Here is a 12446-nt window from a genome sequence, read left to right on the forward strand (position 1 = left end):
CAGGCAGCTGTGCGTCTTTCACTGAAGTGCAACAGAATGTTACAACAAACAGTGGTAAGAAAAAAAAACAAAGCTTTCTAACCTGTCCATTGTGTAATATGGCTTAGAGCATCACACGTGGTGTCATCGCATTGTGTGTTATCATGGCTCGGTGGCGGAAGAAAAGCTTGGCTCCTTGCATAGACATCACACACAGCATCATTGAAAGAGTCAAGTGTCAGACACGCAGTTCACACTCAAGCGATCTCTGCCTTCAGAAGAAGTCAAGGCATCCCCACAGTGAGTCCCAGCAAAAGGTGTGAACAAATAATAAATACATTACAATTAAAACAAATAAAAACTACCGGCAGCTTGCACTCAGCAACTTTGACACCGACCGGGTACTAGGAATGACGTGGAACGTAAACCAAACATGTGCTGTCCCTTTTAGCCTTCCAGGCAAGCCTGAGTATTGCCCTGCCATACTGGATGCGTTATCCTAAGAGAGCCACAGACATCTTAGAGGGAATACTTGCCCATTGCAGGGATTTGGCTGCAACATGTCACCATGCATGGGGAGGCACTCCAGGAAGCGCTTTGATGCTGATCCATCCTGCGCTATGGCACTCTACTATGCCACACATCTGAAGAGAAATGCACCAGTGACGAATCTAGGGAGCGGCCTGGGGTGGCACGTGCTAGCCCTGGAATCTGATTGGCCATCCCAGGTGCCACCCCATTATCCTAAACTATGATCATTATGTGTGTGTGGGCTTGTACTTCATGCCACCCCTGCATAGGTCACTGCCCCACTTGGGCCACCCCAGTCAAACGAGTCTGGATATGCATATGAATGTGATAGATTCTTCACAAATATTTAGGGAAAGATATCAGGGGCTCCCATTGGCAGCATGTTTGTGTTTTCTATGTGCTCACCAATGAAGGGATGAAACCGCCTGAGCAACTCCACAATCCCGAAAACAATGTCTGTGCTGTTGTGATTCTGTATGCTAATTATCCCTTTGAAATGCCATGGCCTTTGAAGAAAAGTATTTCACAATTTCTAAAGTTCTTTTTAGCACATCCTGCCAGCGTACTTGACCATGTGTAGCAACTGTCACACTAATTAAGAATAAATGCGGCCAGCTTCCTCTTGAAAGCTGAGAGTACATTACCAAGCACTGTTGATGGTCAGTACCAACTTCATGTTCAGAAGGGTGGCAAAATGCCTCCATGCTTCCATTCTACAAAGGTAATTGTACAGAATGAAACATCCAGAGTAGAAAACAAACAGCAAACAAGTATTGACAAGCCCACACATGTGGCTTTTGTTTAGGTTTTGGATGGGCATTTGCTACCAGTCAGTACATAACCGCACTACCTGGCCACATGACAGCAACAGCTGGCTAAGGGTGTCAGTACCTGGGCATATGATGGCAGAGCCTGGTTAGCGCCTATCTAAAGCCTCACCAAGTGTCACAACGGTTGCATCTGCTAATGCTTGATTTGTACAGGAATTCAGTGTGAGGAACAGATGCAAGGACACACTTTAAAACACCTACCAAATAGCCCAATAGAGCCCCAATTCTGCCTTCCTGCCAACATTGTTGTTACCCACAGATTTGCATCTTATGTAGCACAATTGTGTGTCACTGTTATTCAATCTTATTGAATTAATTGTACAATTAACAAACAATATGACTTTTGCGTGTGCACAAACCCCTGCGTAGATGCATGCATTAACACACGGTGTACACTACATATCAGGGCAAAGGACTACAAGACCCTGAATGCAAAGGTGGTTTGTTGTTGGCCCAAAATAAACATAGCTGCATATGTAGAACTACAAAACAGAGACAGCTATATGCTTTTCACGCTCAGTTTTGGAGTAAACTTTTAATATGTGACTATGTGCGTACAGCAAGTATACACTTATAAACAAGAGTGCCAACCACTAACAAGGACTTCTGGATGAAGGAGGTTTCAGAAGCAGGTAACATGGACGTTTTTAAGCTGGAACTTCAATGAACTATGGCAACACATTTATTTATAAACTATAACACAATATTTTCAGCAGGAGGGGAAGGGAGAAATTCTGTAGGCACATAATAAATTGCACAAAATCACTTGAACAATCACTTGAACCAGAGAGTAGCATTACACCCACAGTCAGCTTTGACTCTGCGGAAAATGAAAAGAACAGGAAAAGTGAATAAGTTGTAACAATTGGTCAAATGTGTCATATACCCTGAACTTGTGATACTGATGAGCATCATTAGTTTGCTACTAGAGTCATGCCGCTCCAGTAACATTTCGCAGAGGCATGGCCCTAATAGTGCAACTTTAAGGAACTAAGGAAATCGAGCATTATTATTATTATTTTTATATTGAATTTAGCTGAGAAACTCAACTTTTATCAAATTTAACATTTCATTCACATTTTACAAAATTCAAAAACACACTAAAATTAACAATCTTTTGTGAGAGAAAAAATCCAGATATATAAAACAACAATTAGGTTCTTATCCAAAGGAAACATCACAATACATGGTTCCCCAACAGGAACACGTTTCTGGTGTTTATAGGAACACCGAGTGGGGAAGGGAGGTGCAGGGAGTTAAGATGGGACAGGTAAAGTTGGGGGGCAATAGAGAAACAAAGGCAGTGATCAAAGATGGAATGTACATGCCACAGAAAAAAGGAGAATTTGCGCCAACCGCACAGTAGAACAATTCTAATGGAGCAACATCTTATTTGCTGTGATAGGGGATTCATTGGGTCGCGCTGTTTAAAGGAAACAGGGCAGGGTTCAAGGATACGAGCATACATCAGTGTTGTCTAGTTCATAAGGGTAAAGGTTAAAGCTCCTGAAAGCACCGAATGTCCCCATGCAACTAGTGAGAGGGCCTAATTCGGATGAAAAAGGTAGGCGGTGCGCTGCATTATCAAAATAGAAACAATAGGTTTTCATAGTGTGGATGGCTGGCAAGTGGACCCATGTCATGTGGAATCTTGAACCAGTCCTAGCTGGTTTTCCTAGACTAAAGTGGTGTTGATTGAAAAAGACAGGACAGGCCCCCTTGCTGCATTGGTCATCGCTTGCCAAGTTCTTCATCTCCAGAAATGTGGAGCGCTGTAAACATGAGGAAAAAAAACAGTGAAATCTATACACGTGTCTTGCATTATTTAAGCAGTAAAGCTTAAACAGGACATCTTTGTCCATACAGCAATCACAGAAACCTTACGATCAGCTCCAGGTACCAATAGGAAGTGTGCAGGATGGGCATTGCACAAGCAGTTCACACTGATGTTCTTATGTTGCTGTGTGAACTATGGCCATATATTTTATAATATAAACTTAAACAGTAGGGAATCCTTAGTGGAAGAGGAAGGCAGACATTCTATGGACACATTGAACTTGCTAAGAACGCGCAGGAAAGTCATGCAGTGAGATGTGATGAACAAATGGAACTGGCCAATGGAAAATGCCACTGGAATCTTTTGGAACATGAGATGAACACAGTTTCCTTAGCTGCCAGTGCGTGCTCAGGTACGGCGTCATCAAACATTTGCAAGCAGTGTGCCACATTACAGGAACATTGGCAGTTTTTAATATTGAACTAATGGAAGGAAGACATTGCTGATGACTGAAGTGGCTGAAGGAACTCTTGGGTAAGACATTTGTACTACAGCAGGAGTTGATTTGCAGCTGCACTAATCCATCAATGTTCAGAAGACTGCTCAACATTAACAGACGCAGTCCCATTAGAGAACATAGTTTGCTGTGAAATGCGACCCTTGTGCCATGAGCCAGGCATCGATGGGTTGCAAATGGGTGTAAAACAGCATTCCCTTTAGCATCAAATGTGTGTGCACTCTGTAGAGACATGGCAAAAGTGTGTGTCCATTCTCACATACCGTCTCATTAGTGTTGCCTCACTGGTGTAGCTAGAGGAATACTTATAAACCAAAACTAAAAAGTAGCCAAATTAACCTTGTGAGCGTGCAAATCAAATGAAGAATCACCACCTGAGCTATTTATGTGCTCACTGCCACAATCTCTGGGTCGTCAGCTGCCACAGCTGCATGACCTTTAACTGTACTGTGTCTCCTGCATACAGAAATGATCAAAAGTAGACTAGTAAATGTTAGTGAGCACGCTGTGCCACAAGGCTACTGAAGCTGGGACCTGAGGACCAAACATTGCTGACTCTCCTGCGTATGTTTTGTGAGAGCCAAGCTCTTAGAACGTAGAAAGTGAGTGGAGAATAATGCACTATGACACAAGTTGCTTTCTTAATGTTCTTTATGTCATGATATTTTCTGGAGCACCTCATTTGATGATCCTTGGGGTTTCCACTCAGCCCATAATTCAAGATGAGTTGACAGTCGTAGCCCAAACAGCGCCCACTCAACCACTCAAGACATAATGGAAGCCCAGAACACTCCACTGATGTTCTAGATGGGTTTTTGGTGTGGTCTAGCACTTGAACATAGGCATGGGAGACCAGGATTGCAATTCTCCTGTGTCTGTGAATTACTGTGAGTGGGAACATTCTGGCGGCCATATTGCTGGAAGGGCTCCATAAACCACGCCCACCCTCAGCATCCTGCTCAGCATTATGGGATTCACTAACAGGCCTACCTGGATCAGTTTCCTCTGCCTCCAGTCCTGTTCTTCTGATTCCGACAAATCTGTGCACCTGGATCATGACCTGCCCACATCTGTACACACACACACACGCGCGCGCGCACGCACGCACGCACTTACAGATCAACTCTTAGACATGTCTGGAAAAGGGAAGACGAAGAGTCAGACAACATGTACGCTTTTCTCTAATTCTAAATTGGACACAGATGCTCAGTCGCCTTAAGTGAGAAGTGGAGAACTATGGCGATTATTATTAAGACTTGGAGTCCTGCTTGCTGTTCACGAGAACATTATGCGCACCACCACCTTGGGCACTCATAGAATAGAAATCCAAGTGAAGCAACTGGAAACATCTATTGACAGAAACTGAAAGTGAAGGAGCTGAGAGCGCCTTGGACAATTCTGCAAGTCCAGCCTAAGAGGAGTCGGTAGCTGTCTATTCAGCCAAGCCAGCGAAGAAACAGCTTTGGGAAACCTGGTCCTGGCCACTCTAACGCCTAAGTCATCCAGTGGGATCTGGAAAGGTTGGCAAAGGGAATATCATCTTAGAAAGGCACTTAGCCACATATCTTCTCATTACAGGGAGAACACCCCCAATTAAAACCACCATTGCGGGGCGAGCACTACAACTCAGAAAAACATACCAGTCAAAAACGTTGACTGATCAATCTTCCCCATTCCCCCATTGGGCTCCCTCGTATTTATTGTAGCGCCGGTTTCCTTCCTTTTCTCTTAGAATTCGTGCTACATGAGTCCCCTGGAAATAAATTGGTGACAGAAGCAACCATTAGGAGGAATGAATGGAGACGGGTTCTGCCGCTCTAAAAGTTTACCCAAATGCATTTTTATAGCCTAGATAAATATGTACCACCACTCCACACCTGGGACCATGTAGCGCCTCCACCAGGAGTGACTGATAGGGGGGGGGGGAATTCCCGGATGCCCCTGCTGAAATGATAAGCAAGAACAGTCACACAAGCGCAAGTGAGAAATCAGTGAGATGGTAGACAGATAATGGCCGATACAACAATTCCATGCTGAAGCTCTCTGCAAACACCTCTTTCGGTAAACGTTATGTAAACATAAATCACTTCTCGTCGATTCAGGGGGAGTTGACAATAAAATACACACAGTAATCTTAAACAACAAAAGTTACCTTGTCAGACTAGATAAGATACCGTTCATAAATATGAAATAGACACTACATTTGGCTATAACTATCTCAACAGAGAGTGGGAGCTGAACAGTGTGCACACAGGTTCACAGTCCAATCCCAGTACCAGAGCCAGTCTCTTTCCACACTCTATTCTCCTGTGCCGCCCTCCTATGAACCCACCGGATCATGGAGTCCTTTCCCCTGCCCTGTGTTTGCAACTCTGTAAATGCAGATCTTATTATGTCAATTATAGAAAGGTAGGGACATCATGCGTTCTGCGGGAATTGTGAATAATTGTGATCCATTGCTCTCCTGCGACATTGAATTAAATAGAATGAGGTACACATGTATTGTAGAGCTATTAGGTATAGACTATTATATATGTGCACAACTGATGTTTACTTAGCACTAGTTGCTTATCTTGTTAAACATGTATGTCATTTATGTAATGTTATATTCTAAATTTTATCGTGATATTATATTTGTTGATGTTTATGATTCAGTCATTTTATATTTAAGTAATGTGAAAAGTTTACTTGTAAACTGTAACACATTAAATAAATAAATTAAAAATAAATGCCGATCCGGCACAATGACACTTTTAGCAAAAATAGGTCATTTCCTTTTCACTTAAGCTTACTTTTAAATTCCTTCTACCCATACCCTATTCCTAAGAGACATTTCTATCCAAAGGTAGACTACTGAAACAATAAAGGAAGACATAAAAAGATACCCTAGAACACACTGACAATAAAAACTGCTTAGAAAAATCCTAAACAGGCTTATGTGTCTGTACCACAATACCAGCTCCTGCGGTGCGGCTGTACGGGCTTGCAGGATTCTGGAACCTGAAGGCCGGTGCTTCTTTCTTTTGGTTGCAGTGCAGTAGTAGCTGGCATGGAAAGAGGTGTAACGCTGCTGCTGTTGGATGGCCAGGGGAGCACATACTTCTTTCATCTAATGGTAGGTAAAACCGCGGCTGAGTACATTTCTGAATGAACCAGTGAGGTAGAAGGACTGGACATACAGCTTCCTCGATGCTGGATTTTCTTTCATCCTTGGATGAGTGGATGAGAAACTGGCAGCGGATTGGGGGTTCATTTTCTCTGACGGGGAAGTGGCCTATTCTATGGTGAATGTGTTTCCTTTTTTTCTGTGGAGGTGATGTCATAGGAGCAGGGCTGGCCTTAGAGGTGGCAGCTCCCCGGGCAGCAAAACAACAATGTGGCACGCTTAATATACAATAAAAATTGGGGTGGGGTGTCACATTTTTTCAGCGCCCTATTGATATTTAGTGCGCCCGCTCCTGAGAGCAGGCACATTTAATTTCAATAGGGTGCCTGCCGCACCTTCTCCCACCACGCCAGCTCTCTGGAGGCCTTGAAAGTCTCCCCTGAGCTGGCGTGGCAGGGAGCTAATGGCACCCTGGCAATCGCCGGGACGGCCCTGCCCAAATGCCGGCCCTGGGTTAGAGCCATATAGGGTGGGGTTCAGATTATCGACCATGGCCCTTCTGAGCTTTACAGTGTATTTCGCTCTAGACTTGCCTATACTGATACCTTCAGAATAAAATGTAGATTGCCTGTGCTGAAGTACGAGGGCGCCACTTTATTTTTCCATCGGTACGAGGCCGCCATTTTATTTTTCCATGGGTTTAGCCTACAAGAATCCCACTAAGCAAGCAAGCTTGTTTGGTTTTCATATGAAAAGCTGAAAGGCTTAGCTAGTGTTGAGTTTATAATATGTTGAAAGCGCATGGTTTCCACCTGCTCTGATGCTCCTATACCCGCATGATGTGCTTCTGTGCTTCTGAGCAGGAGGTGCCAGGGACACAAGCAGCTCCAAAACAGCTCCCACTGCGCTGGTGCTGATGCAAGAGGCAATGCTATGTCACAAAAGTGCCATAGATGGACCCAGCGAAACATCGAAAAGATGACCAGTATAACTTTCCCAAATTGCTCTAGCATTAAACAGCTAATGTGGGAAAAGAGCCCTGAAGACATTGAATGTTGGATAACACACCTTACCCATTCATTGTTTAAAGGTAGCCCTGCTCTGGGGCTGAGTTGGAATACGAGGGGTGCCCCAAATTTTGATATAAATATAAGAGATCAGAAACGCATTATGCAATGAGCCCTTAGAAGTATGAGAGTGCATAAAACCACCCAAAGGGACGAGGATGAGGTAAAGGCTGAGATAGCAGAAATAAAACGAAAATATCAGAGGTGGCTTAGAATGTATCGCCAAACCCAAAAAAGAAAACAATGGCAGAATTTTGCTGTAGCGCTATGTAGTAGAAATAGCCGCAGAGTTTGGTAGATACTGGCCCAGGCGGGGGGTTGAACAGAAACTGAGGGTTCTCAATCCCATCCCAGGGGATATATGGGTGGAACACATAGATAATACATTCTATAAAGAGAATATGAGTACCACCAGTAGCCTGGGGGTTGTAAGGACATGGCCCCTCCCTCTTAGCTATAAGATCATAAAGCAATCTATTTTGAACCTAAAAACATCCAATGCCCCTGGCCCAAATCGATTAGCCAATGCAGTTTTAAAAAAAGACCCACATAACTGTGCCCAGCTATTACTCACCCTGCACTCAAGAATATGCAGAACTTGCCAGATACCGACCACCTGGAAGAAATCTGTTTTAATTCCAATATATAAAAAGGGGGAGCGGACTAAACCAGCCAACTATCGGCAACTTTCTATGCTGGATGTTACCAGTAAAATCTTCAACACCTTGGTACTTAAGGAAATAGAAAAGTGGGTCATTGAAAAGCACATCCTAAATTATGCACAAACGTGTTTCAGACCGGGGTCCAGTACTACCCATAACATCAGGGTACTCGATCAACTAATTAACAACACCACGAGCAGTAAAGATGCTACGCTATACACCGCTTTTGTAGATTTCAGTAGCGCTTTTGACCTGGTGGGGCGGAACATCCTATGGACTAAATTAAAGGCTATGGACTGCCCGAAGTGGATCCTAAATATACTAATAGCCCTACATAGCAATACCTCTACCAGGGTCCGCCTAAATGACCAAGGCGATGTAACTGCCAAAATCACAACCAACATGAGGGTCAAGCAGGGCTGCGTAACTGCAACAATGCTATATAATATATATATAGCTGATTTGTTGGACCGTAGGGCACTAAAATCTAATTGTCCTCCTAAACTAGGAAAGATCCCCATAACAGGAATGCTGTATGCGGATGATTTGATCCTCCTGGATCGTAGATGTCTGGTATACAGAACATGATGAATGGATTAGTGGAGTACTCAACTCAGATAGGACTTGTAATCAACGTGGAGAAAACAAAAATAACGACAATAGCACGAAAGGGACCCCGCCGTACGGGGATATACACCAAGGTGGGAAAAATTGAGGTGGCAGAGCAATATCCCTACTTGGGTCTAGACTTTAGAGCACCTACAGATTATGACGCCATAAAAAGATATAAGACACGGAGAGCAAAATTACTCACCCTCCAGGCTTGCAAATTTACAAAGGGCACTGCAAGTTTCAGTATGGCTGGCATATTGAAACTCTGCCATCAATGCTTTGTACCTGCAGTATTGTATGGTCTGGAGGCCCTAGCTATGCAAGATCTCACTTGGCTAAACATACTAGAAGGTCATTATTGGTGTATGGTGCTTGGTTTGGGACCTTCATGTTCGATACAACACCTCAGCTTAGAATTGGGCCTCATTTCCTTGAGAGGCAGGGCACTTTGGGCTCGGGGTGCCTTTTATCTAAAATCTCGTGCAGAGCCCTGCTGTAAATTATTGAGACTGGCAGGAAAAGACTATGAGATAGAAAATCACCCACGCGGTTTGAACTATAAAGACCTGAATAAATCACTTTTCAGGGAAATTGATTGGCCCTACGCAAAACTGAGTGAACTACCATATATTCATCAAAAAAGGCATTTGAGGACAAGTTGAACAAGTGGGACTGGTGTGCCAACTCAGACCACTTGTCCAAATTGAAGAGATATGAGGCGGTCAGGTATGTCTCACATAGATATTTAAAAACACAGCCCTATCTGCTACTAAGCCCGGCCCCTGAGGTAAGACATTTCCTATTAAGAATGAGAACTAATCAGTTACCGGTTCTCACTATCATAGGCCCTCGATTGAAGATCCCTCGGGAGGCCAGGTTATGCCGAATTTGCCAGGGGGCAGGAGCATTGGAAACCTCTAGACACGTACTAACCCTTTGCCCAAAAGATGGGCCCCATGTATATGAATGCATATGAAAAATGGGTCCATAATTATGAGGCAATTAAGGAGGATGAATTATGGTACATGTGTCTGAATACTGAATCTCTTGTCTTGCAGCTTGCACTCTTCAAAGTACGGACACAAATTATGCCACTACCTCAGGTATCATAGCAATATTGGTACTAATACTAGTAGAACCAGACTACACCCTTTTATTTTATTGTATTGTTGTATTAGATACTATGTTTATGTTGTATTATATGTTATATATTTTATACCTTTATATTCTGTATTCTGAACATATATACATATATATATATATATAGATATATATATATATATATATATATATATATATATATATATATTCATTTATTTATGAATATGTGTTTAAATATGTGTTTAAATATGTGTTGTGTAAAATCCTTTACTTGGATTATACCACAATAAAGTATTTATAAAAGTGCCATAAACTGAGGATGAAAGCCGAAGCCAAGCATTCCTTTCCCAACCCTGTTCAACCCTGTTGGGTGATATGATAGGTGGGGGAAACCGTTTTCTATAACAGATCCCAAATGCTTTAGCCAGGGCCATAGATGATACAAGAAAAACAAAATAAAACAAAACAAATGAACAATTCATGAAAAGATACTCAACAAACAAGTCAATTCTAGTAAAATAGAAAATATGACTGGTTTGTGTATTTATGTAATTGTAAGAGGTTTTCTGTGTTGTTTGAACCAGCTACTGAATCACTAGTAATTATTTCGTAAATTATCTGGTAGGAACTATCATGTCAGCACATGTTCTCAAGCACAATGTAAACACAATGGAATACCTCTTGCATTCACATCAATACATAATAGATTCTATTGCAGCGGCATGGTTCAGTCTGTTGAGGCTTTTTCACTAATCAGTCATTTGTTTTGTTTTATTTTATTTTTATTGTTTTCCTTTCCATCATGCATCGTTCAACTATGTTATTTGTGCCTTACTGATGACCTCATAAGTAAAAACCCAGATGAAGCTCATTGAGTGAAACGCGTGTACGCGTGGGTCCTATTAGCATAGAAGAATTATTATCATTCTTATGATATCGTATGGTTTTATTCGATTGACACCTGTGATAAAATGCATTTTTTCATAAAAAGGCAAACATTGCATTCTACATTGTTTTTGCTGTTAAGCATAGCAAACTGTATTAAATTTACATTTTTACATTCTGAATGCAGTAAACTTTATCTTTACAAAATAATTTGTAATTTTGCACTTGGCAGATGGGAAACAAGAAGAAGCTGACAATACATGTTTTATTAGCCACGACAGTAGTACTAGGGCCCCCTTTCACATCAACTTAATTTTGACAGGTGGCCACACCCCCGCTGTGTCTTTAGCCCCACCCCCTTTTATATAATGTTCTCATATAAACTTAACATACATTTCATATTAAAAGGATATCAAATTGTTTTGATATTGATTTAATATAAAATGTATATTTGATATAAAGCGGGTATGATTTCATATCAATTTGATATCAAATATACATTTTAGATAAAAATGGTATAAACGTTTTTTTGATATCAATTTGATGTCAAATGTATAGAAAGATGGGAGCAGCCGGAGATGGTGCTGCTAGTCGACTCTGGAGGGCTAATTTAGGGTTTTGCGGCGTGATGCGGCAATTACATCAGAGCAGTGTTTGGCCTTTAATGTGATAGGAAGCGGATATACATTTTAAAAAGAGCATAGATGACATCATGATGTTATAATTTTAAGGACACATGCTAGAGAGTTAGTGAGTATAGATGGATATAGATTTGACATACAGTTAATATAGATTCTATATAAAAAATGATATAAAAAGTGGATATCTTTTTTTTATATAAAATGTATATACAGATATAAAAATGTATATATTTTAATATGTACATTATTGATTTCTTATATATACAAATGTTTATTTGATATAAAACAGGCTTGATTTGATATCAGTTTGATATAAAATATACATTTGATACATAAAGGGTCTCAAAAAATATTTGATATCGATTTGATATCAAATGTATAGAAAGAAGGGAGCAGCCGGCGACAGTTCTGGTTGGTCGACTCTGGAGAGCGAAGTGAGCTCTGGAGACAGGAACTGTGAACTTAGGGTTTTGCGGCATGACGCGGTGATGATGTCAAAGCAGGGTTTGTCCTTTAATGCGATAGGACGTGGATATACATTTTATAGAGAGTACAGAGGACGTCCTGATGTTATCATTTTAAGGACACAGGCTAGAGAGTTAGTGAGTATAGACGGACATTCATTTGACATACAGTTAATATAGATTCTATATCAAAATGATATAAACAAGTGGATATATTTTTTTATATAAAATGTATATACAAATATAAAAATGTATATTTCTTAATACGTACATG

Source organism: Ambystoma mexicanum, chromosome 1p, assembly GCF_040938575.1.
Source record: "Ambystoma mexicanum isolate Mex_15411 chromosome 1p, UKY_AmexF1_1, whole genome shotgun sequence".
Taxonomy (NCBI): Eukaryota; Metazoa; Chordata; class Amphibia; order Caudata; family Ambystomatidae; genus Ambystoma; species Ambystoma mexicanum.